This window comes from Lepisosteus platostomus, chromosome 12, assembly GCF_059453375.1.
Source record: "Lepisosteus platostomus isolate fLepPlt1 chromosome 12, fLepPlt1.hap1, whole genome shotgun sequence".
Lineage (NCBI taxonomy): Eukaryota > Metazoa > Chordata > Actinopteri > Semionotiformes > Lepisosteidae > Lepisosteus > Lepisosteus platostomus.
Window position 1 is genome coordinate 26,645,270 of NC_142622.1, and position 27,484 is coordinate 26,672,753.

At 39.6% G+C, this 27,484-nt stretch overlaps 3 long non-coding RNA genes across 4 annotated transcripts in view; 1 reads left to right on the plus strand and 2 right to left on the minus strand.

The window, feature by feature from the left end:
• Positions 1-1,745: 1,745 nt before the first annotated feature.
• LOC148651351 (uncharacterized) overlaps positions 1,746-27,484 on the minus strand; it is a 487,041-nt gene continuing 461,302 nt past the window's right edge. Inside the window, exon 3 of the long non-coding RNA XR_015925730.1 lies at positions 1,746-2,390. This is a non-coding gene — a long non-coding RNA (uncharacterized LOC148651351). The remainder of the gene's footprint in view (positions 2,391-27,484) is intronic.
• LOC148651352 (uncharacterized) lies at positions 2,397-5,057 on the minus strand. Of its 2 annotated transcripts, none has more exons than XR_015925736.1 (4): positions 4,946-5,057; positions 3,331-3,433; positions 3,134-3,246; positions 2,397-3,020 (listed from the first exon to the last, which is right to left on the minus strand). It is a non-coding gene; the product is annotated as an uncharacterized LOC148651352 (long non-coding RNA). The 2 variants fall into 2 exon arrangements; XR_015925735.1 differs by having other exon boundaries at positions 3,331-3,489.
• Positions 4,227-27,018, plus strand: LOC148651353 (uncharacterized). The gene is made up of 3 exons (XR_015925733.1): positions 4,227-4,805; positions 5,002-5,058; positions 26,604-27,018. It is a non-coding gene; the product is annotated as an uncharacterized LOC148651353 (long non-coding RNA).

A 27,484-nucleotide genomic window follows, 5' to 3' on the forward strand; every position in this document is an offset into this window, starting at 1 on the left:
ATCCATTTAAACTGTATTTTGGGATCCTATAAGTATGATTTCTAAGTATTTAATTAGATTCAGTTCTACCCTCTCGGGCCAATTAAATATATATAAATTGTTGAAGCTCTTAAAATTGAATGGAAAAAAATATTGAAACAATTGACTGACAGGCATCTATTGTTATTCAGGTGGCTGTTGTTGGGTAGGTAGTCTACAAAAGAGTAGTGAATTAGCTGTGCTTGAAGCCTGAACACCAAATAACTTTCTGTTAAGCAAACACAAACAAGCAAACAAGCAAGCAGATCAAAGAAAAGAAAAACTCAATATAAATCATAGCACAGAAATGTTGTGTGGATGCTTTTCTTCAGCAGAGACTGGAAAGCTTATTTTTACTTAGTGCTAAAGTACAAATGGAGCAAAGTATAGGCAAACACCAAAATAAACTATGTTGTGATATTCTGAATATTAAACAAACCACAGGTATAATTACCCATCAACCAAGACCAGGGCGAACAAGAAAACATTTGCAATTATGACAGAAAAAGTATTATAGCTGTCAAGGAAAACCCAAAAACAACAAAAAGTGAAATCATGAACAACTTTTAGAGTACAGAGATTAAAGTTTCAAAATCTACATTTTGCAGAAGCCTGAGACTAGAATAGCAAAAAGGCTACATTGGAAGATGTAAAATTATCATCAGCACCAAAGAAAAAGAAAACCCAGCTTAGAATTTGCGCAGTTACAAAAAGGAGCCAGAAGACTGATGAAACAAAGTTTTCTAGACAGATAAGATAAAGACAAATCCTTAGAAATGTGATGGAAAGGTCAAAGTGAAAGAGTAAAAAATGTAAAGAACTGCAAATTCTGAAAAAACACCACCTCATTTGTGAAGCACAGTGCAGATAATGTCCAGGCCTGAGCATGCATTGCTGCTTCTGGAACTGGCTTACTCATTTTAATTGATAATGTAACTAATGATGGCAGCAGAAAAAAAATCTAAACTTTATAGAAAAAATGTTAGATTATGTAGAATACAATGTTTCCATACAATTCCTTGCAACAGATTTCATACCCCTGCACTGCTCTCATATTTTGTTGCTACAGAATCGGTCATGATACTTTGAAGTAGCAATTAATATATTATATACACATCCTTCTCCACACATTCAAGATAAAATGTAAAATTAAAAAATAACATAAGTAGTATAAAGGGATAACCTTTTGTCAAATTTTTTTTTACAGGTACCACACCCCCTTTTTCAGCCAATGGGTGTCCGCGGTGTGTGGATGTCCCGCCCCCTTGCCAGCCAATGGTGGGTTGTTATGGGTGCATGTCCTGCCCCCTCAGGAGCCAATGGTGCGCCGTTAAGGGTCAGAACTACCGCCTTCCCCCTGCCAGCCGGGCCGGAGCCTCAGGGTCCAAAAGCCCCAGCCGCCGCATCCCTCGATTCATGTGTGTGAAAGCGTGTATTGGTTTGGAAGGGGACCATGTCTTCTGCGGGGTTGAGTGCGCTCTATTATAAACCTAGGGAATTGGGGAGTTACGGTGGCGTGGGGAGTCTGGTGAGGGCCACGAGATCCCAGGCTGTGAGCGGCGCCAGCAGCGGCTGGGTGGCCGAGTGGTTGTCCGGCCAGGCGGCTTATACGCTGCACAAGCCGTGTCTCAAAAACATCATGGGTTGTAAGCACACACATACACTGACTGCGTAAAGTCTCACGGAAAGAACTCGCAGGACAAACAGCATGTGAAATGTGAACCACTTTATTTCAGCAACAGGTTTTCAAGCACCGAAACATCGTAGTACAGACTTTTCACACAAGTTACAGACTCCTGTTTGCAAGTATGTGAAATGTGAACCGCTTTATTTCAACAGTAGGGTTTCAAACACAGAAACATTGGAGTACACACGCGTTACCTGCTCCTGTTTGCAATCAACAATTAAATGTTGGTGCGGAAAATTTGTTTGGTACACGTAACCACCACCCCAACATTGCTGAGAAACTTTGAGGCATCTGAAAAAGCATTCATTATCCCCTTCCGCTCCCCATGTCTAAAACCATACGAACCACACTGGGCGATCCGATCTAGCAGAGCAAAAAAAATTGCCTGAGTAATCAGGGGGATGTTGTTACCACAGGTTCTGTGCAAAACACGCTGTATTTTGAAATACACACTGCAGAATCCCCCAGGCTTCCGTTTCTGATCTGAAAACATCAGATCCGCAATAATTTCACTCTTGTTCTTGACATACGCATCTATCTCTTTAACAAATTTAAGGACATTCGCATTTGACTCTTTGTTTTTTATATCAAGCTTTGTAGAGAGAAGTGTGTAAAGCACTCTTTGTAAGAATTCAGACGTATACATTCGAAATTCTTCATTCTTCGGACGATGGCACACCCGGGTCTGTAAAACAGAGTGAAAGCTGTATTCACACGCCGTGTATTTCACATTTGACATAGATCTTTTTCTTTTGCGTCTGTAAAAATAAGAATAATGTTTCTTTTGCAACGTATCAAAAGTCACGTCTACTAATTTTTCATCAAGCTGTTCAAGTATCGTGTGTACATGCTCGTATGGCGAGTGGTCGTCAATTATGTTTTTCAGAAAGTGTTTTATGCCCATCTCAGTGTCATTTGTAATGGTGTACGAACCCAGACACCTGGCGATGTACAGAACTGCCGATAAAATTCGGGCTAAACTGAGAGACTTATAAATTTCTAACGCGGCAAACGTCACATCTTCAAACCCATCTGTGTAGCCGACAGCCAGGCATGTGTGACCCCGCTGACCGGGATGGTCAATCAAACAGGCCGGGCATTCATCAATCAGAACCCCCTTTAAACAGTGTTTGAAGATGCAATAAACTACTGCTTTCACAATCTGGGCCATAACATCGGGCTCATTAGGGACATCGTTAGCTAAACCTTGTTGGGCATCAGCTTTATTAACACTTGGACGAACACACAAGCATAGACACAAAACATTCAGGCGCGATGGTAGTTTGAAGATTGATGCATCGACCTCTTCGTTATTCTGTTAAAGGAAAAAGAAAAGGAAGGCTTAACAAAATAAATAGACATGCTTTGTACCTAAAATATCTATCATTTAACGCTTCTTTTGTGTTAGGGTTTTTCGTTAATATTTACCATTTGTAGTGAGGTATCATCACCACCCCAGGCAGTTCTTCATTACTAGGTTCCCCATCTGAACTCACACGACAGCCGCTGTCACACGTCACAGAGGGCGGGGTCAGGTTTTGCTAAAAAGAAGACCAAGTATTAAAATGACATACGCTAAGCGTAACAACAATTTCATGATCATAACAAATATTTTAGCAGCCTACCTCTTCACTTTGTAGAGCAGTGGACCCCAATGTTTCTCCACACAAAGAAGCCATCTTTGTAGCTACCAACACCGGGGTGGTGTCTGACAGATCCAGGGAAAGGCTGTGCCAATTTCAAGCCGGAGCGTTTAAGAATATGAACAAACGGTGTAACCATGCCTACATAACACAAGACATTTTTCAATTGGTTGTGGTGTTTTAGAACAACCCCCCCCCCCAAAAGCCCCATGTGTTTTATCGAGAACGAAAAGTATTCACTTATCAGTTTATAAGTTTTAAACTTTAAAAGTATTAACACACAACACAAACACAAATGATGTGTTTGCCCTGAAAATAATTTTTTAAACACGTGGGGTTGGTTTTAAAGTTTAAAGTTTTAAAATAATATAATAAGACAGCTTATTTTTAATAACACATTCGCGACAGCTTTTTCAAAAGTTTGAAATTAATTTCCACACACCGTGCGCGTAAAAGTCTTTAAAGTATTAACAAGCAACAAATGATGGGGTGTTGTTCTTTATATTTTAACGTACTGGTCTTAAAGTTTTAAAATAATGTATTTGAGATCTTTGGGAGTCGTGAGGGTGGTCGGCGTCACGGTAGTTAAAGGCTCTGGAATGCAGAGACAATGTATGGTTTTATCTAGCAAACACGAGCACACACCGGCTGGAGTCATGGGGGGAGGGTGGGGTGTGCTAAAATTGACCTCATAGCAAAAGTTCATAAAATTTTAAACTTTAAGCGGGTACAATTAACAGTGACAATTAACGGACGGATATAGGAGTTATAGTTTTTCATTTGTTTTAAATGCTGTTTTGTATATACATTTTAGGTTTATATTAATGTAAAGTTTTCTAATTTATAATCACCACATGTATTTCACGCAAAAATGTTCTTAACATCGCATTGCGAAAAAATAAAACCTCAAAACGTCAGGGTTGGTTTGTGAACACGTCGCTATAAAGAATAGATACATTTTCTTATAGCGATACCATTAATAAAAAACATTTTTCTTAATAATATTCTTAGTGGTCTGTTGGTAAATCAAACATAGACACCGGGGCACATTTTCACCACGTTTTAACAGCTATGAAATTTAGACACCGTTGTATGTCTTAAAATAATATAGATTTTAACATTATAATGGTCTAAAACGTTTTCTAAAAATGTTTCTTAAAATAATTTCTACAGCCCGGCACGTGCACACCCCATGATACCTAAGGTTAATGGTTTTATGGGGGGGACATGTGAGAAATGTGTTTCTTAGAAGAGGATGTTTATCGGTTGGGGTATAAGAACCAGCAGTGTAACATGCGAAGTTTTGGCTGGATTCCTATTCTTTCAGTCTCACGTTATCGACTAACTTGTCAGAATGGATCGCACCGATCAATTTAAACAATCTGAAGACAGTTTATTTACAGATTTAACACTGCTCGATTTCATAGACGACGAGGAGGACTTCACACATTACAGCGGTATGTATATCTGGTTTATTGTGAGATAAAATTACAACGTCACGGTGCATGTCTCATGTTGATGTGTTGTTAGCTATAGTTGCAAAACCTTGTATAATATTTGTATACTATGCAATATTGAATTATTATAATGGAATTACCAGGGAGTTGTTCCGTAATGTGGCCGTGACTGCGTGTATCCATTCCTTTCCATTAGATGCACCGAAAACAACAACTGTAAAAAGACCAGTTACGACAACACACCGCAACGCAGGTGAGTAATTACAACAATGTTTTGAATAATGCTTTACAGTCATGTCCATCTTAAAGACACACGGGTACTTTCTCCACATCAATACACGCTTGTGTCTATTTCACAGACGCTGGGGACGGAACGAGCTACACGTTTAAAAAACCATGTTTAGGCTTTACAATACCCCCTCAAAACCTTGTGGAGACACATGCAGATGTTCACGTTATACCAGAGGGTGCGGAGCATATTACCAGATCGCCTGGGAGAAGAGATCGGTATTAAGGATTGTCTGTGTCGTGTTATAAAATATTCTTTTAGCATGCATATTTTAAGGTGTCTATAACTAATAAAAATTCCCACCGTTTTCTATTTTTTGGTAATCTGGGGTGTTGAGTTCTTTCACTAATGGTATTTTCCCTCTCCGTGCAAAACCTGAACCTTCCAAAAATAAACTGGGACACAACGTAAGACTTTAACTAAAACAATGAACTCAAAACGTCTCAAATCAGCAAACAAAGGTTAATAATAATAATAATAATAATAATAATAATAATAATAATAATAATAATAATAATATAATATAATAATAAACTTTATTTTATATAGCGCCTTTAAAGGTGGCTTCTCAAAGCGCTTTACAGGATAACAATAACAATAAATAAGAAGACTACAACAGAAGAATACACAAGATAAGACACAATTACAATTACAACAATACAACAATAACAATAGAGGAGACCGTGGAAGGTGGTACTAAGAAGAGCAGAGGGGTGAAGAATGGAACCAGTTAAGTAAAGGCTTTTCTGAAGAAGGTTTTGAGTCTGGATTTGAAGGAGTTTAGAGAAGGTGACTCTCTGATATCCTTGGGCAAAGAGTTCCAGAGCTTGGGGGCATAGCAGGAGAAGGCCCTGTCACCCATACAATGTAGACGGGGTTGGGGGACAGTAAGGAGGGCAGAATTTGAAGAGAGGAGGTTGTGAAGTGGGTAGTAGGGCGATAATAGTTCAGACAGGTATTGAGGTGCCAAGCCATGTAGATCCTTATAGGTGAGCATGAGAATTTTAAAGTCTACACGGAATTTGACCAGAAGCCAGTGCAAGGACTCCAGGATAGGAGTAATGTGAACACTTGCACTAGACCTGGTCAGAATTCTGGCTGCTGAATTTTGGACATACTGCAGTTTGTTCAGAGTAGATTTAGATACCCCAGCGAGTAGAGCATTGCAGTAGTCAATTCGAGAGAATACAAATATGTTGATCAGCTTTTCAGCCACAGTTAATGATAGCATAGGGCGTAGTCTTGCGATATTTCTAAGGTGAAAAAAAGATGTTTTGACAGTATGTTGTACATGTGGGTGGAATGTTAAGCCAGAATCGACTATAACCCCAAGGTTTTGCAATTTTGACTGAAGCTCAAGTACAGAGCCATCTACAGATAGGGTTACAGGACTGGCTTTACGAAGTTGATGGGGGGTACCAATAAGCATGACTTCAGTCTTGTCACAGTTAAGATGAAGGAAGTTTTAAGTCATCCAAATTTTTATGTCAAAGATGCAATTAGATAGAATAGAGACAGCCACATCAGTTTCAGGTTTGGTATGGATGTATATTTGAGTATCATCAGCGTAAAAATGAAAGCTGAGGCCATGTGATCTTAAAAGCTGACCTAATATAATTTAAGCATGGTCAAGATGTGTTATGATCCGCTTACTGCAACAGTTACTTCTTTTGTTAGAATGTTAATTCGTTGAAAGATCCTAGTTCACACAGTTTTCTGTTTGGGGTTATTAAAAAACCTTATTTTAAAACTGCTTAGCCTTTAAAGTTAAAAGCAACTGGTCTGCGCCATGTGTCTATATGCCATTAACCATCGAGCCCTAAGGTTGTGACAGTGTCGAAGACGGCCATTAATAAGCTTACAAAATCCAAACGTGTCAAGCCTTTGGAGAGAAATCATAACGCGATTAGAGACTTGGTGTTTGGTGATGTGCTAGATTCAGTGCGGTGTATTAAACAGTTACTATCAACTGTGAGCACTAATGAGGTGGATAAAGAACAAGATTTAGAGCGTCTAAGAGCGGCTTTAGCAGGTGTACATTCCTTGTTTCCAAAACCGATCCAGGCTTTCGCCACTAACCTCTTAGATATAATTTCTACAGAGGATGCAGCTCTAAACTCAGGATTTCACAATCTGATGATGATATTTCATGGTTCATTGGTGAAGATCCCCAGTGATAAATGACTAAGCACGCAGACTAAAAAGTGTTTAAAAGAACAACCTCTTGCCAACATCAAGCGTTATACATTAATAAAAGAATTAAACTGGCAAAAGCATGTTTGTTGAGATGTAAAAGATTCAGAGAGAGGCCTCAAATTTCCCAAGGGCAGCCCAAACCAAACAATGAGAATGCATTGGTGGAAAATAACTTACGCTGTGGTGCTGTAGCAGAACAGGATGGTGGTAACTTTGAAAACCAAGAACTGATTGTGATGAATGATGTGAATCAGGTTAGTGACGGTGTCGGCGCGAATAGAGACCCCTTAGTTTTCCTGTAGAGTATACATAGTTATAACTGGTCTTATAATAATTTTAGAGCAACAGAGCACTATGAAGAATTTCGTTTTGTTCATCTTGACAGAATAGCGTCGTTTCTACAATTTTTTAAACCACATCTCAGTCCTCTTACAAAGCCACACAGAAGTTCTCACTGATGACAGCCTCCGATTAGTGGTGACGATAGTTAGGAATATGCAGGGGGGTGCCCGCAGAAGATTTAAATCCGTTCTGTACAGCAGGGTAATTGGGCGGAAAAAAGCGCACCTTATCGACTTACATTACACCGGGGGTAATCTGTGTTTCGCCGGGAGTGTGTACGGATTGCTAAAAGAAGGTTGTAACGATGGGGAAATGTTACAGGGCGCTAAACGAATGCACAAAGAGTTGGGTGTTCCAGAGAATCGGAAAATTAGTTTGTCAGACATTACAGCTTTTGAAAAACATTTAGAGGTGGTCATTAAAATTTTGTACCACGACCAGGGTGATTGGCAATATTTTACAACGGGGCCCACACCACCAAATTCTAAAATACTTTTTGTTCTACTGCATGAAGAGCATTTTTACGGGGTTTTAAATATTAAAGCTTTTGTGGGGGTGGCATATTTTTGTACTAACTGTCATGCCGCGTATAGTCACCGGAACGCACATGCCTGTGTTGAAGCTTGTAAAACCTGTTTAGATCCCCAGTGATGAGAAATTGATGCAGAAATTCAGAATTGTCCGGCCTGTAAAGTCTTTTGTCATAGCTCTCAGTGTTTGGCGAGACACTTTCAGAATGCGGCGACGGGTGTTAGTAAGTGTGAGTGCAGGGTCTTTTGTGAGAAATATGGAGTTTATAACCTCGCAAGTCACAAATGTAAAGAGAATCTGTCCTCGTGTTGTAACAATGTGATCGACACCCCTGACACACATTTGTGCTATATACCGCCTTTGGACAAACCCAAAATTTCAAACAAGTACATATTTTTTACTTTGAATGCATCCAAGGAACGGGGACACACACAAAATTACGTCCACGCCCTTCATATTAACAATAAACGAAGCTGGGAATTTTATGGTGAAACTTGTCTAAAGGATTTTGTGTGTAAATTTATCGATAGTCGTTTCAAAAACCATACTTTCATATCGCACAATGGCAAGGGATATGAAAATCACCTAGTAATCAGACAGCTGTTAGATGAAAAGATGGATAATTAATCAGGGTGGTAAGATAACGTGTATGACCGTAAAAGCTCTGAACATCAGATTTATAGATTCTCTAAACTTTCTCCTTATAAAATTAAGCAAACTGCCATCAGCCATGGGGTTCCCCGGGGGTAAGGGTCATTTTCCAAACTTGATGAACACTCCAGAAAACCAAAATTATGTAGGGCCCATGCCGCCGCCAGAACTTTACGGCATTAACTACATGCTGCCGAGCGAGAAAGCCGAGTTTTTGGTTTGGTATGTACAGATGCAGCCATTCAAAATGCGCGGGCGATACCGCATTATTTTCCGGTACACTGTACGCAGTCTACTGCGAGTTACCGGTAAATACCGCGAGCTACCGATAAATACCGCTAGCAAAATAATAGTATCCGGAATTTCCGCAAGGTGGAGCTAATAAAGCTCAACCTCTCATGTTTGAGCTGTCGCCATCAAAGTCTTTAACGAAGATATTACTAATAGTATTAATAATGAATGACCTTGGACAAGCTGTAAGTGTAAACTCAAAGTATTGCCCTGGTCCACATTCCTTTTTTCATTGACCGTCTTTGTAAAAGTAACACCACAGCATTTCGCAATCACGCATTTTTTTCCAATCATGCAAAGTACAGTAATTTTTGAGAATCAATTCACCATGCCTTTCACATGCTCATAAAAGAGATTGATTTAGGAACATAAACATATTACCGTACGAAAACTGTACTGTATACAGTATGTATATGTATATTTAATGTCTTAACTGTGCCCGTTTAAGTATTGAATATTCATTTGGAATTTTACCACTGAAGGGAAATCTTAGTAGCTGAGCATAAAAAGAATAGGAACATACTGCAACGCGTGTGAAGGCCATAAAAGATATTAATTTTGGAACATAAACATAGAGTATATGCATGGTCTCGGTACTTTAAAGAAAACATACACGAAACATGGTTTCATTATGACCAGAATCGGTCTTGAGATATTTTTAACTTGATTTACAGTATTTGAGAGGTATGTCTTAACACCGATACTACGTAAATACTGCTCACGTATATGTTTCTAGGTTTATATTATGGATTTCATACGGTCAAATTACTTTTGAGCAACTAATAAGAAGCGCGAAACGGTATGCCCAGGGCTTTTTAGTTTCGTTTTGTGCTGGGACTCTGCTTTAACAATGTCGCCGTGGATTGATTAGAGATATCAAGTACATACAAGTCATTTTTTAAATCTTGTAGTTCGTCTTGTAAAAATGTTACGAGTACATCATCTATCAACAATTACACAGGTTCTGTTTCCATATTGTGGATTTTGGTTACGTAATATTATTTTCTAAATTTCACGTTGTGAATATATGATTTGGGCAAACAGAGCCGCAAAGAAGTACATTATGGGTTGTTGTTTTTTTTTTTGCAGTTTTATCTAGAACAAGCGATGCTTAAACCTTTGTCTGATTCTTGTGAAACTATCCACATGACCGTTACAGTACCTAGGAGTTGACTTCAGTGATGTCACTGATGGGATGTTTCTAAAAATCCATCCTCTGTAAAACGTCTTCTCTAGTTGTCCTGCATATGTATTCGCTAATGAAGCTGTGTGTTCTGAGCCTGGAATTCTACATTTCTGTATGAACCAGCTTAGAGGGCTAAAGACAGCTTGTGTTTAAATTGAGTGTAAGGCAATTTATGCTTCTAAAGTCATGGTCAGCATTTATTATTGTACTGTGCTGTAAACTTGTTCTGTGCCTAGTCACATTATTTTATAGCGTTTTTATAGCGTTGTCAAATCTGGTGGCGCTGTGTGTTAGTTTCCTGACTCCCATGTCACATGGTCTGTGATTGAATCCCATGGAACTATGACTTTATTTTTTAACAAACATTTCTTTGAAAAAATGAAACGTTTCCCTTGGTCAGAGATTAAATAAAACCTCACTCGCACCAAACAAATTTATATTTCTAAATATCACAACATGATCGAATTTAAGTCTTTTTAATAACAATGAATAGTCACCTATGTGTTACAAAATAAACATTTATATTGATTTGAATCGCGTTTTGATTTAAATCGTAAACGGGTGTTTAAATATATGTGTTTAAAGGCGATATACTGTATAAAAGTGCTGATTCTTATGGAGTGTGTTCCGCGGGGGATTCAAAAAATGTATTTTTTTTAATCGTGTATCTAAGGAAAATTGCAGTATAACTTTGTTCATGCACAAACAGTGGCATGTTACATTATAATTTGGGTGTCTCCTCTTGCCAGAAAGCTCTAAATTGCATTTTGAGTGCGGTTTTTGACTTTTTCTAAATTGCAACCCATAAATAAAGCTGATAAAGCTTAGACTAACTGTATTCTAAACTGTATTACAACAGCACATTGGACAATGCAACGTAAATTGCAAAAATGCACTTGGAATCTGTCCAAGCCCTCCTACGAAAATTATTTAAACTGCGACACTGATCATTCATCTCTAAATAAACTTTATTTTATATAGCGTTTTAAGCGAATAGGTAATTAGATTTCTCATAAACCTAATCGCTTTTTCTACATAAACACAGCGTGATTGCTCTCTGAAAATGCTTTTCCTTTATATTTAGGCTCAGATTTCAACTATAGATCGTATTATTATAAACTTTCTTGGAAAAATTTATTTTATGTAAACCATGTTTGCTATTAATTCATGTAGGGCTAAAATACGTTAATTGTCTTCCAATCGTGTCGAGTTGACATTGGAAGCTTGCCACTCCCGGACTGTTACACCAACGCATTAGCATGTTAAAGCGATTTTATTGAGGAGCCAAGCTACCAGTTAACACTGTACTTCCTACTTTGATAATACCTGTGAAACCGGTTTAATTCGTCACAGCCAGCACTCCGGCAAAGAGGGGGTTGTACTCGTTAATGTCCGATGACATACAAGTGGAAAGATTACAGATTTTAATCATCTTTTTTCTGAACCAGGGAAAATCTGATCATGTTTCTCTATAACAATAATAAAAAACTTTATTTTACATTATTTTACATATCCCGTTTACACATCACACGACTTTAATAAATCTATTCTTTATTAATACTAAATAAATAATACTAAAGAAACTACAGCAAAGAGGTCACTTTATTTTTGGAATAATTCCAAATGGCACAATGATCCACTGGCATCCCTGAAGTCTGTTTAGTCCATAATCTTCCAAATACAATCACTAAGCAATTATAAGAATTATACCATCCTATTTCTTTGTGATGTCCTGTGAAAACTAAACCTATTTTTATAAGGCTTTTACTCAAAAGATTTCCAAACACACAAAGCATTTGTGAAGTACTTTAGTATTTCTAAAGGTTACTGGGACAACATCAATCATTAAAGCTTAACAATAAAGTTTAGATTGCTGACTATGGACTAACTACATTAACTAACTGCAATGCAACAGTAGACATTTTACAAGTAAGAATATCTGGTTGAATTCTTGCATTTGTAGCCAATTTAATGCGAGAGATTTTAAGTTTTCCAACTTCAAGTTCGCTATCATTATACACAAAAGCCAAACCATAAACTTTGAAGTTAGCAGACTTCAAGAAAACACCTGTTGGTGTTAAATGGTGAGGTTTTATTATAATCTAAGGTATGAAAACAAACATTTTAACACACTTTATAATACACCACTTTTTTGTTGTATCCCAAGTGATTTGAAGCATTTCTGTTTTAATTCTTCTAGAGTTATTTCTCCAATGTTTAGGAGGATATCGCCATAATAAGGGCATGCTTGTCATATGCTAAAAGAATAGCTTATAACAGGAAAGGCAAAGTCTGTTTTTTTTAAAACGCTCCTTTAAAGCCTGTGCCCCAGAAGGTCCATTTATGTTGAGCTGTGAAAGTGCTTTACAGTACAAACCTTGTGTAAATGGTTAAAAGCAATGATCCAGGGACCAAAGGTGATTCAGGAGCCTAGAACCAATATTTGTGTGCTCGGTGCAGTCGGATGTTGAAATTTGTTCCCCGTTTTTGAAAAAGTCCCACTGTATGCTGTTCCTTTTATTTACAATAAGAATCTAGGAACCTCTAGGAGACATCAACTGCAAAGTGACATGACTGAGAGCCTCTTGATACAGAGTCCTGCAGATACAGGGTACCTCATAATTTTAATGAAATCAAATGTGTACTGTACGTGTAAAACTGAAGCTGACCTAACAACCATTCCCTTTTCTGCAGAGCGTGTTTAATTGTACTGTTTCAGCACATCAGTTTTTTTTTTTAATTTTTTAAATAAAGCCTTTAGACAATTAGGAGGTACTGGTATTCACAAGGGAGAAGGTGGTGTTTTCAGAGGCCTAAAGGGAAACTGTTATACCTAATAATTAAATACTTGATGAGACATTTTTTTACTGCATTGTTTATGTATGATCTGTGTATCTCAGCTGAAAAGTTGAGATAAAATAAGATGTATGCATCTAAATAACTGGACCTCAAATAGCAGACCTTATGAGCAATACTGTGTGTATTTATTTAAAATATTTATAGCTCCTCTGGAAGGTTGTTGGGGGAAAAAAAACCTCACTCGCACCAAACAAATTTATATTTCTAAATATCACAACATGTTCGAATTTAAGTCATTTTAATAACAATGAATAGTCACCTAGGCGTAACAATATAAACATTTATATTGATTTAAATCGCGTTTAAATCGCCTTTATTTAAAACCCATAAATAAAGCTGATACTGTTTAGACTTTTAATTATTTAAAACTGTATTACAGCAGCACAATGCACAATGCAACGTAAATCGCTATCTTTGTCTTCTGTGTAATAATGTTCACCTCTCTGTCCAGCAAATTAACAATAGTAATAATAATGAACTTTATTGTTTATGGCGCCTTTAAAGGTGGCTCCTCAAAGCGCTTTACAGGTTAAAAACAATAACAACAATACTGTTAGGCTGGGCAAACGATTTTTTTTTAATGAAATACAAAATGAGATATAATCATGTGTTCCGGCTTAAACATTAAGGAAGAGCATAACACGTGGGCGGCGTAGAGGTCGGCTCTGGCTTTCACATCTACTGTATACACTGCAAGTACAACCCCCTCTCTGCAGGAGTGCTGGCTGTGACGAATTAAACCGGTTTCACAGGTATTTTCAAAGTAGAAGCAGGCGAGATTTCCAGCGAAAGACACCTCCTCTTAAGATTTTTAAAATACATGACTTTGCTAAAATTTATTTGAAAATAAAAACGATTACAAACGCCAGGGGAGAGAGAGAGAACAGGGGAGGGATGTTGGTTTTGCATAAGGGGCAGGGCTATGGAAATGAGGTCTGTTTGGGAATGTGGAGTTACATGTTCTGGCTGTTTGTGAATTATCGTTGTTGAGTATGGAGTGTTGAGGTATTGATTTTGTGTAATGCTTTATGTTGAAAATTGAGGTGGATTTTGTTTATGATAAAGAGGATAAACTGGGATGGGAGGAGGGTTTGGTTTTGCATAAGGGGCGGGATTATGATAATGAGAGGAATTTGCGAGAGTATAATGGTTTGATATATTTGATTTTGTATTGTGGTTGTTATCTATGTTTTTGGTTGGTATTATGTTTATATGGTTGTTTTTGTTGGTTGGTTGTTATTATGGTTATTAATAATACGATCTATAGTTGAAATATGAGCCTAAATAAAAAGAAAAAGCAAGTGATTAGGTTTATGAGCAATCTAATTACTTATTCGTTTAAAACGCTATATAAAATAAAGTTTATTATTAATTTGCTGGACAGAGCGGTGAACATTATTATGCATAAGACAAAGATAACGATCCTGATCAGTTTAGAAATCTGTGTACGCTGTAAGGTTTTTACTTCTTAAACTTTTAAAATACACGTTTTGAATAGAAAGAAATCCTCTTCCTGGTACAGTCACATGAAGAGAGAGGCGAAACAGCCCTACACAGCCCTGTCGCAGTACACGAATATAATCATATCGTTATTAAATTCTTTAGATACGCGATTCCATATTATATTAGCAGGAAAGCTTAAAACTACCACTTTTTCACACGCTGTTTCACATGTTAGTTAAATTTAATTTATTTTTATATTATATATTTATATCTCTGACCAAGGGAAACGTTTCATTTTTTCAAAGAAATGTTTGTTAAAAAAAGAGTCATAGTTTAAGTGGGATTCAATCACAGACCGTGTGACATGGGAGTCAGGAACCTAACACACAGAACCACCGGCAAGGTCACATGCAGACTGCTGAAAAAGCACTACAGAAACATTATCGACAGACAATGTACAGCGTGTACTATTCTTGTGTTGCGGTACATGAATATAATTATATCGTTATTAATTTCGTTAGATACGCGATTCCATATTATATTCCCTTTTAATAAAATTCTAAAAGTATGCTTGTTGACTACGGTATCTCTTTAGTTAAAGACTTCGATGCTTAAAATGTTTAGGGAGAAATGGAATACTGGTGTGTATTTTTTACACTTTTTTTACCGATACATACTCTTAGATTTTGATTAATAGGGAATATAATACAAAAATATAGTACTAAAAAAGGTACTACCACTTTTAAAGGTGATATGTAAAATAAAGTTTTTTATTATTGTTATAGAGAAACATGATCAGATTTTCCCTGGTTCAGAAAAAAAGATCTAAAGTGCTACACCTAACTTTCTTAATTCGATGTATTTAAAGCAGTGAAGTACTGTAGGTGTAACATAACATTCAGAAATACAATCGAGAATAGTTTTGTGGTGTTTATTTAGATGAAATGTTCCTTAAACGTATAACGTAACAAAATTAAAGACGGTTAAAATCTGTAATCTTTCCACTTGTATTGTATGTCATCGGAAAGTTTCTGCTTTGTGTAAGGATGGTATCAAAAAGCAATCTTAAGTGGTGAGAAAGCTGTGCTCAATGTATTTAAGGGACTTAAAAGTAAAAGGAGATGCTTCATATTGCTTGACTAATTTTAAAAACTAAGTTATAAATGCAGACGCCGGGTGTAAATATCAAAATATACATTCGTCCCGGGCAGAGGTCGAAGAGCGCCCGGCTGGGATGCGCGAGGAAGAGCAGGACAGGAATGAAAGGCGGGGTATAGGAAGGCGTACAGTCTGGGCAGGTATAGATTACACTTTTCTAAAACGTATTTGAAAAATAAAAACGATTACAATCTAATCCTTCCACGTTTGATCCCAAAATCCCAAGAAATATAAATCTAAACGGGTAGAAAGCTATGCTGAATGTTTACTTAGATACTTAGAAGACAAAGATACTGTAACAATTTATGTTGCATTAGCCTGATTATGATTAAAAAACACATATAATTAAACACGCGTTTGCGATTTAAATCAAAACACGATTTAAATCAATATAAATGTTTATATTGTAACGCATACTGTCCAGCCTCCATTTCTCTATAAAAATTTACTCTATTACACACACACACACAATAGAAGCAGGAAGGAGAAGCAGGGACCGTTGTCAGAAGGGAAGAAGGTGACTATTCATTGTTATCAAAAATGACTTAGAATCGATCATGTTGTGAAGCGGGTGCTGCAAGAAAATTTGACATAGTTGCCCTACGGATATTAACACGATGGATGTCAGGTTAAAACACCCTTTTTCATGCATTTTGTCCGGACCCTCGAATTGCGGTAAAAGTTATTTTATTAAACAACTCTTGGAGAACGGTGATACCGTTACGAGTCGTAAACCAGAAAACATAGTCTGGTGTTACAGCTGCTGGCAACCTCTATACGCTGAGTTGCTTGTGAAATTTCCATACATTCAGTTTATAGAAGGGGTACTGACGTCGTTTTCCGACGATCAGCTACTGCCACCTGATAGAGTAAATTTGATTATAGTTGATGATTTGATGGAGTCTGTGTGTGAAAATAATGAGATAGAAAAAGCTTTTACCAAATACGTACACCACCGAAACCTTAGCATCATGTATATAGTCCAAAATGTGTTTTGTCAAGGCCGGAAAAGTAGAACCAAAGCGTTAAATACAAAGTACATGGTGCTGTTTAAAAACCTTAGAGATAAACTACAGATTACAACCCTGTCCCAGCAGATGTACCCCGGTAAAGCCAATTTTTTTTGAAGCGTTCTATGACGCTACTAAAAAAACCTTTCGGTTAGTTGTTGGTGGATTTAAATGCCGACACCCCAGATGACTATCGCTTGCGAACAGGTCTTTTCCCCCCAGATGTACCCACGGCTTATGTATTTAAAAAATCTAAAAGTCGGTGATCTCGCAACCATAGACACAGTTGAAAAAACATGTTCGGGCCGTCGACATGTCTTCATGTGTTCAGAGAAACCTGACTCTCTTACATTTTCTGGTAAAAGCCGCCCCCAATCAGTGGAAAGCTATTCTCTGTGGGGCTTCAAATGATCTTGTACAGGCCATAGCTGAAATCGCCTTGAATACCTTGAAAGGGAACATACCGTTATCTGCTAAGCAGTTTGGGACCCAGAAGAGAAAGCGTAAGCTTCTAAAGATTTTGAGTCGAAAGGGTCTTTCTCTTAAAAGAAAGAGACTCTTGGTGAACCAGTCCGGCGGTTTTATCGGGACCCTGTTGAGTATTGCAGTACCATTGATTATGGGGCTTCTACAATGTCATTAATGGAGCACGCTGAAAAAATGTACCTGGTACCTCAGAAACAGCTCAATCGACTCCGAGAGCGGTCTGGCCTCGAAAGCGATGTAAGAAAAATAACAACCCGCTGGTTGGATGATGAAATGAGAGACATTCTTCAGAACTCACATCTGGCCAAATATGAAAAAGTGAAATTGTACAGTCAAGTGTTACAATGGTATTTGACATTAGTACGCCAGGAGACTTCCGAAAAGGGGACTTTAACTGTTGTACTACTGGAAAATGCACCGCGGGGCTATCACGCACGTTAGCACAACAGCCGTCATCGAGCGACGCTGACTTTGGGTATATTTTGGACAGCGTGTCTCAGCAGTTCCGGAGAAATGCGGAGATATTGTTAAATATTCCTATCCCAAGACTATGGCCCGCAATGAACCGATAATAGCCTGGAATGAAAAAGGAGAATTTGTGTACAAGGGGGCACTCGTTGAGGGCTCTCACGCAGCAGCAAGCAGTTGTGGGTGATAAGAAGCCAAAGGGTTGGGATGTGTTCATGGAGGCTATGGCAGAAATCAATGTGCCGGGCACCTTGCTAGCCAACACTGGTAACCGAGAGCTGCCCCGCTGGCGTGTGCAGCGTCTGTTAAAACTTTAAAACAACCGGTAGAGATGTCAACGCCTGACCCGGTCTCTAAGATAACCACTGAAAGGAGACGATCATTAATACCAAGACCCACATGGTTGATTTTGTAAAAAAAATTCTCTCATCTGTGGGTATGTGTGTTTGTGATAAATGACTTGAAATGTATATTAAAAAGCGTGAGCAATATAGTTAAAAATGTTTGTAATAAAATGGCTTGGATGTAATGTGCATTAAAAAAAAGCTTGAGCTTTTAATTCATATTTTGTGTTCTTTTTTAAATAATAACCACACAGACAATGAAATGGTTCGATTTCATTTTTATTTTAGACGGTCGATTAACATTTATGACATGTTTTAAATTGGCGTAAACACCCACATAATTGAACATTTGTATTTTCAAATGGCTTAAAAGAACATAGTGGTCTCCGTCTCACACGTCGTTGGTTTTTCAGAAACATTTCAACCATGCGGTCATTCGGATTGCATTCATAGAATAAAGTTCTAAAATGTTTCTAAAAGATCAGCCTTTACATATATGGTATAGAAAAAAGATGCAATGTAGTCCGCAGGTCACTGCAAAAGAATCTTGCAATTGTCTGTTGTTGTAAAATATGGAATTAGCATTTCTGTTTAAGAAATCAATAATGTTCTTGGGAAAGGAAAAGGCTTCGGATGAAAATCCGTAGGAGTCGAAAAATTCTGCTCCGTCGTCATCAGGTAAGTAAATAGCAAGCCAGTGTTCACCGGGGCGGTCATGTGGGTGAGTATTAACTATTAAACTCAGAGGGCGCCGCGCCAGTCTCTCGCTCGGTAGTGCATCACTGTGGAGCACACCTAGAAAACTGTCTCAGGTGTAGCGGTCTTGGGTTAGAATGTCTTCCAGCTTTTTGGTGTTCATCTTTATGTGTAGGTTGTGTGGCCTCCCGTGCTTTTTAGCTGAAGTTGTAAATGACTTGACGTCTCATATCAAGCTCTATCACGTTGTCGAACAGCGTGTACACAACTATGTTAACTGTAGTGGGTAGCGGTAGCGCGAAACGTATTTCAGCTCTCAGATTACTCGTTTTGATAAGTGAATAATGACCTGTGCACTCGTCGTCGGGGCTGAGATTGAAAGCGAACAATGTGTAACCGCGCGCGTACTCCTCGCGGTCCACCAGAAGTGGTTTGTCTTTCAGAAGATTCCCAGATGTTTCCACCAGATTAAAAATATTCACGGACGCAGTGTCCATTCTGGAAGTCTGGTTGAAGCGGTTAAGTGGAGATTTGTTCACCGTCAGCGTAGAGAGCCAGAAAGTTAACGTTGTAGTGTTTAAAATTGAAGGGGTTTTGTGTAAAACTGCCGCTGAATGCTGCGTTGTCCACAAACCCCAAAATTACCACTTTGGGTAACCGCCCGAGAAAGAGGTTTTCTTGGTTACACACACGGCTCCCCGCAGGCAGACTGAAGACTTTCATCTGTACGCGGTCTATGGGGTATTTATTGTTGGCAGTCATGAGTGCTTCGGCATGTCCCAGTCTGACCCCTGGTGATACTGACTCTTTTAACAAACAAAGATGCAGAGAGTACGCTCAGTTTGTGTTATCCGATGTTGTTCATTAAGCAGAAAGCATCTCTGTTGCGCGTGAGTTTTATTTTCAGGTCAACGCCATTCAGTAGTAGTTTGTCCTGAAAAAACAGGTCTGCGTGAATGTGACCCAGGAGCTCCAGTTTTTGGCTTTGCATCATGTATGATGCTCTTTTTCGGAACCCCTGATTGGGTCCATCCAAAATTGTGGACTCGTGTTGCCCGGCTGTGTCTTTATAAAAGAGCCCTGTTGAATACTGCGTCTTCAACGTCTCTTCACTGTAGTTCAGGACAGACTCTATAAAGTCTCTGTAAGGATAACAGTTGTTGCTCTGGCTGATCAATCGGTCTTCTATGGTGATGTCAACCTGGCTGAAGATGGCAGCGATGGGGTAATTCACAAGACTCACACGGGCTGCCGTATCAATGTCCCAACTGTCTGCTTCCGTTATTTTACAGGTCAAATAGAGCAGTGTGTTGTTTAACTCTAAATAATCTTCTCCTTTGCCTGCAATGTAGAACTCCAGAGGTGTGTTTTCTGTTAGGGCCGTGAGGGGTGGAACTTTTATGTAAAAGCTTTTCTTTATGCTTGTTTGGGTAGGTGCTAATTGAAATATGTCCAGCTCCGACTTTCTGCATTCTGCAGACCCGCCGTGAACAAAAGCCATATTTAAAATATGTCTCGTTTCGTATCTCGTTTATTGCGGTGTGTCACGGCCCTCTTCTTGGTCGACCTGAAGCTTTTATGAGATGACTGTCTTCTCCTAGCCGTTCTTTTATCAGGTTTCGGAGGCTCCCGACGGTGCGATGATGACGTTTGTCTTTTTCTCTTGACACCTCTGCGGATGTATGCTAGACCCGAACCTTCCTGCTGATGTGCAGCCACCTTAGACATGACCGCGCTTGTAACGTTGCTAACCACGTCTTTGGTGATGTTTTTAGCCGCCGATGCCAGGTGCGGCTTAGCTATTTCAAACCCTCGTTTCAGCATGTCTTTTCTAAATAGCGCTCTGAAAATACCCCCTATACCCGCGCCGTACTGAACCGGTAGCCCTGAAAATCCTGGTAATCCATAACCAGCCTGTTGTTTGTAGTAGTGTGTATACAAAGAAGGATCCCCGTAGCTCTTGATGACCGTTATCCTTTTAGATGTTTGTCGCTTTCACAGGTCTGAAATGCAGCTTGACGATGACCTTACCAAATGCAAATGACACGTGCTCATCTTTATTTCAGTAGTGATGTTGTTAAAATGATCGATGCTCACCGGCACATAATGGGGTTTGTTGTACAATACTGTGACGGATTCACCATCCACGCCTCTGAAGGGCACACATCGCAAAATCGGTGCGTAGACGTCGCTTATTAACTGGTGTTCTATGATATCGGTGTATATAGACATGGTGTTAAATCCGCCAGTCATATCGACGGGGTGCGGTGATTTTACACTTCCGACACCCGATTTGAAACCCAACATCCTCGCCAGACGGTTATGCACATGTATGTAGCAGCGAGGCTTATTAATAAGGCAGAATTAAGTGTTTCTGAGCTTTCCCAAATTAGGCCCCATTTCTCTGTTCATCTCTGTGGTGCAGCCACAGAGAGACTATTCATGCAGGGTGATTTAAGGTCCTAGGACAGCTCCCAAAGGGGGATGCACTTAGCTAAGCCTGGCTATCATGATCAATGGTCATCCATTGGCGCCTATCTGTCTAGGGAGTGCCAGTTGGACATCTGGACTGCATTACTAAGTGTCAGGAGTAAGTGACTCATATCTCACCTTGATCAACCAATCAGGGACTGGTAGGGCCGAGTAACCCACGTGGGACTCTGATGCCCATGGAACTTTCAGCCAATCAACGAGCTGAAGTTCCTCCAGGTAAAAACAGGCAACACAGAGAGCCTGTGAGATTCAGTAAGATTCAGAAGAGATTCAGAAGGGAGATTCAGAAGGGATTCAGGAGGATTCTGTGGACAATTCTAAAGGGAATTCAAAGGAGAATTCCAGGGCAGGACGGCCCAGGAGCAGAAGGCTCCCAAGGGCAGGACATTCTCGCAGCGCGCCTCCTGACCATCCTGGGACTCAGCCCGGACAACCACGGAATGGCCAGTGTGTCCGAGTGCCAGAACTTTCCTTTGTTTTAAGAGTCTAGAGCGGAGGTTGCCAGAGAGTAACCAGAGGATCCACTCGAGGTAAGCACCAGCAGCAAGCCTCGTGAACAGGTCAGAACTGTGGACAGCTGAATCACTATTCAGAACTAGCTCTTCACCAGGAACGAACCGGTCCTCTTCCTGACTTGCTGGGACCCACAGTCATCTTTTCTCCTGTGCACAAACTTTGCTAGTTAAAGCCAACAGTGAGTATCAGCAGCGCACCGTCGCAAGCCGCACAGCACAGCCTGGCACCAAGCCAGAGAGCGCGGATTGGACAGCTACAGCCTGCAGCTGTTTCTTTGTGCCCGCAGGAGATCTGAATCCCCAAAGATTGGATGAGTATTCAACTTCACTGCATTACTGCTCGAGAATTTAATTGTTATCCCAACCAGTTGATATCAATTTAATTCCTAAGAGTTATGTACTTGTTTTGAGTATCTAATGTAGAAGTTGTAACCAAGTTCATTTACGAAACGGTCTTAATGAATGATATACTGAACGTATGTCCTCTTGATATGTGTAACACTTTGTAACTGACTGAATATATACCTTTTGTATTCTGATAACCCTCTCGATAAGATCTGTTAGGTTTACATGCATATTTTATGTATTAATAAATGTATCCTCGTGTATTAGTACCTGTGTGTGTGCGTTGTTTGAGTTATGTCGCATGGTTGGATTCTAAAGCCATCAAAAGAATCAACTTTGTGATTTACTGCTACAATTAATAATTGTCTCAGTAAATGCCCAAACCCTACAGAACTGGTGCCTTCAGAGAGCCACTACATTTACATATTTGGCGTCCCTGAGCCGGTTTTCCTACATGTATAACGAACCGGTTATCACTAACAATCTTTACTGACCGGCTAATGGGGTTGTATTTAAGACTTACAGTTGTTAACTTGGATTTTTCAGCAGCCCGTTTCATTTCATGCAAGAGCTGCTCGATGTTGCTGTAGTACCCTCTCGGTAAGGTACACGTCCATATAGTCTTGAGCTCATCGCTGATGAACAGAAAAACTTCGTCTTCATCAAACGTGTTTAGCATATGCGGATAGTGTAGCTCGACCAGGCCCACTTCCCAGCTCCCGTCCAGGTCAATCGCCTTTGCTAAATGCTCTGTGAAGCACGCGCTGGTGTTCTTTGGAAACATCTTTGAGGATGAATAACTGGCCAGCGTAACATAGAAGCCATTGGGGTTCATTTTTCACCACCTCTATATGTCTCTGACCTCGGAAGCCTTTACCCAACTATTGAATTTATCGCTCCAGCCACGCCACTTTACCAAAAGCTGTTTGTTTTTGCCACAACCCCTGGCTGCTAAAATCTTTTGGATGTGGTAGACATTCTCAACATCAGGGTTTATCTTCTGTAGCTCTTCTGCATAGAAGGAGCCCTTAATGTCGTCGCCTGCGTAGTCCTGCAGTTTGTAATAGGGTCTCAGAGCCGAGGTTCGCTCTTTGACAATGAAAATTTCATCTGTGAAGGTCTGTTCATATCCCTTCTCAAACACTCCCTTTATTTTGGACACCATCACGCGATCACCCACATTAAATGAAAACTTTGACGGTTTTCTCTTAAAGTGTTCATCATAGACCATTCTTCACACCTCAAGGGAGTTGTCAGGCGTAACAGAAGCCGGGGTTCGTTTAATAGTGGTTTGGTAACTATGGTTATAAGAGTAAATAAGATCTGATAGGACGTTGATATATCGAAAGGTGTTTTTGTGTGTCAGGTACCTCCACATTTTTGTTTTAATAGTTCTGTTAAACCTCTTGACCATGCTAGCCTTCACATCGCTGGCCGTAACGAAATGTTCAATATTCTCATGTTTGAGAAAATTTTGGAAGGTCCTGTTAAGAAATTCTTTACCCTCATCTGTTTGTAGCTTTTTAGGAGCACGCCCCTCTTGCAGTATATTTCGGAAGGCGCCTGTCACGGCCCCTCCAGACTTGGTTTTCAGCGGCACGGCCCAAGCATATTTAGACAACATGTCTATACATGTTAAGATGTAACAGAAACTGTCGTTGAACTCGTGTTATTCTCTTATGTCCACCAAGTCGGCCTGCCACTGCCAGTCCATTTCGGACACCAATGTCCTGTTTCTCTTAAAACATACGCGCACCGGCTGCTGGCGCCGCTCACAACCTGGGATCTCGCAGCCCTCACCAGACTCCCCATGCCGCCGTAACTCCCCGATTCCCTAGGTTTCTAATAGAGCACACTCAACCCTGTGGAAGACATGGTCCCTTTCCAAACCATTACACGCTTTCGCACACATAAATTGAGGGATGTGGCGGCTGGGGCTTTTGGACCCTGAGTCGGGAGTTCTGACCCTTAACGACGCACCATTGGCTCCAGAGGGGGCGGGACATGCACCCATAGCAACCCACCATTGGCTGGCAAGGAGGCGGAACAGCCACACACCGCGGACACCCATTGGCTGAAAAAGGGATCGTGGTACCTGTCAAAAAAGTTTAATGAAAGGTGTCGCTTTATACTACTAACATAAAATAAGAATTTATGTAAAGCTATGAAAACATAAATATTCAATCCCTTTGTTGTTGCAAACTTAAATGAATGTCTTCAAAATTATCTTAACAAGCTACACAAATAGCTGAGTGGCTTCTGTCTGTGTGCAGTAATAGTGGTTCTTTGGAATAAGAACACTAACTTGGCAAAGAGGAGAGTGGTTAAGGATGCCACTGTGAAGCCAACAATAACTTTGAATGAACTAAAGAGCTTAATGTGCATCAGTCAACAATATCGCAGTTAAGCATTACATTTGGCACAGACCAAATACAGCACATTTCCCAGTCCCTATTATTATTATGGCACCATAATGTTATGTGGATGTTTTTCTCCAGCAGGGACTGGAAAGCTTGTTAATGCTGAAGTAAAAATGGATTGAGCTAAAAAATTAACTTTTTAACTCGTTGGCCCTTCATCTCTCACCTACTAAAATGGCAACCTAATTTTCCAACAACATGATTTCAAGCAGTCCGAGTCAGGACCTTTCTCCATAATTCCAGGCTGACGTTGTGACTCAGTAAAATAAAGAATTCTGCCCAAGATATTCTTTCTGAAACAGAATCATGTGTTCGAGAACCAACCGTTATTTCCACACCAACTAAATAAGACCATTGGACTAATGTCAGCATCTTGTTATCTGAAGATATTCAGTACCAAGCTATAGGTATATATATAGCTATACTGAACGCAGCCAGCAGCCATATCACCCTGCAACTCACAACTGGCAACCCACAGAAGCTAAGCAGGTGTGAGCCTGGTCAGTACCTGGATGGGAGACCTCCTGGGAAAAACTAAGGTTGCTGCTGGAAGAGGCATTAGTGGGGCCAGCAGGGGGCGCTCACCCTGCAGCTCATGTGGGTCCTAATGCCCCAGTGTAGTGATGGGGACACTATACTGTAAACAGGCGCCGTCCTTCGGATGAGACGTAAAACCGAGGTCCTGACTCTCTGTGGTCATTAAAAATCCCAGGGTGTTTCTCGAAAAGAGTAGGGGTGTAACCCCGGCATCCTGGCCAAATTTCCCTATCGGCTGTTATCAATCATGGCCTCCTAACAATCCCCCTCTGTGAATTGGCTTCATTACTCTGGTCTCCTCCCCACTGATAGCTGATGTGTGGTGAGCGTTCTGGCGCACTATGGCTGCCGTCGCATCATCCAGGTGGATGCTGCACATTGGTGGTCGTGGAGGGGAGTCCCCATTACCTGTAAAGCGCTTTGAGTGGAGTGTCCAGAAAAAGCGCTATATAAGTGTAAGCAATTATTATTATTATAGCTGGGACGAACTGAGTGCTCCTACCTGTCTAACGTGTGACTGGACCCAAGAAGACAACTATGTACAGACTGTTTTTCAAGACCAAAGTTCAGCAACACTAACTTCTAGCTGAGCTGCCTGAGAGCCAACAATAATTGCTGAGGATCAAATGCGTTACGCATTTGCGTTACGACCCCAAGTGTCTAGGGGTATAGGGGTGTAACATTTAGGATAATTCATTTGGAAGCAGGGGGGGGTTTTGGTGAGGGACTAGGAAGCGTGATAACGGTAAGAGTGGTGCCAAAGAAAAGAAAATAACAAACAAAATGGAGCTGGCTAGGACAGTGAGGGAAAGCTAATCTGACTACAAAAGAAAACCCGAAACACATGGTCTTCGGCGTCTTCAACACCCTAGCTAACCTGCACTGACTACCCAAAACCATACAAGACAAATGGCACTCACCCGTACTAAACTAGTGTTACTAATACAAAATCAACTAAGTGTGTAAGGTGTAGCCAACAACCTAAACTAACTCTATATACAAAAGTTCACACAAGAACACAAGTGAACCAGGAATACAAATAAGGGAAAACAAGAGTAATCAACAGGAGCAGGGTACAAAAGAACACAAAAGTTGAACATGTAACACTGGGGCAAGGTAATGGCAAAACAAGGATGAACACACAAACAAACAAAAGTACAAAGAAACTAACAAAAAACCAACAAAACAACAAAGCCGAAGCTATACGAAAATACACACACACAAAGCAAAACAAACCAACAAACGAAGCCGAAGCAATAACCAGAAGCGAAGCAATAACCAAAACCAAACGGGACCGAAGTCAAACAAAAGGTCTCTTCTTCCTGAAAACCTCCATGTTATATAGTGAATAAAATGAGTTCTGATTGGCTGAGGGCTGATTGATGATGACATCATACTGAAACAGTGGTGTGATGGTGGGCCAATGGGGAAGGGAGAACAATCAAGGGTCAGCAGTGTGGAACAGAAAAAACACACAGAGAACACACACTGGGACATAACACTATGCAAAGCTCTTATCTCTCTTTCCTCTTCACCAGGTCACTTCCCGCACAGAGCAAGCAGCTGCCAAGTCAGACCAGGGATTAACCCAGCCAGCTCTGTCTTCTCAGCAGGAAGTTTAAACTCATCAAGGACTTTTGGCCAATGGATCTCTGAAGATAAAACTTTATTCACATTGTAATCCTTGAGAATTAGCTATCATTATAGCTACTGCTATTATTCCAAATAAGTTTGAAGTTTAGGTCACAATAGTAAATGCATATTTACTTGTATTTGATCATATGAACATGATGTGATAATAAAGTATGGGACTGATAAACTATAACATTTATAGTTGATGTTGATGTTTTTGGTGTTATATCACTAAATTGTATATTGTATATTTAGAATCTATGTGAGACTGTAAATTATTTTGTTTGATTGATTCCTAATAAACATCAAGTACAATTGTAATTTACTGTTACAATTTCTAATTGTTACTTTGGTAACACTGTCTGATTGCTATGCTGGATTATCCATTATTAGGGAGTTGTAAGAACAGCCCCATCTATAATGCCATGGTCTGCTTATCAGAGAGTCCCTTTTCAGCTGCCTTCCTAATGTTTTACAAAGAGGTTGGTTATATTGTGGTCAAGGCAACAGAAAAAATATTAAACCATTATTAGCTCTAATAACATTTAATTCTTAGTCTTGCTATTACAATAGTAACTTAAAATGATTGGATTGATCACAAAATGGTTGTTTTAATATGATAAACAATTTAAAAACACAACATATTAGTTTTGTAATTCATATTAAACACATGATCACAAGTAGAATGTACTTGAATATAAAGCAAAAACTAAACAGCACCAATACATTTGTTTGACACTGTTATAACTATTCTGTCAAGAAAACAAAGTTCCAAAATTTACAATCA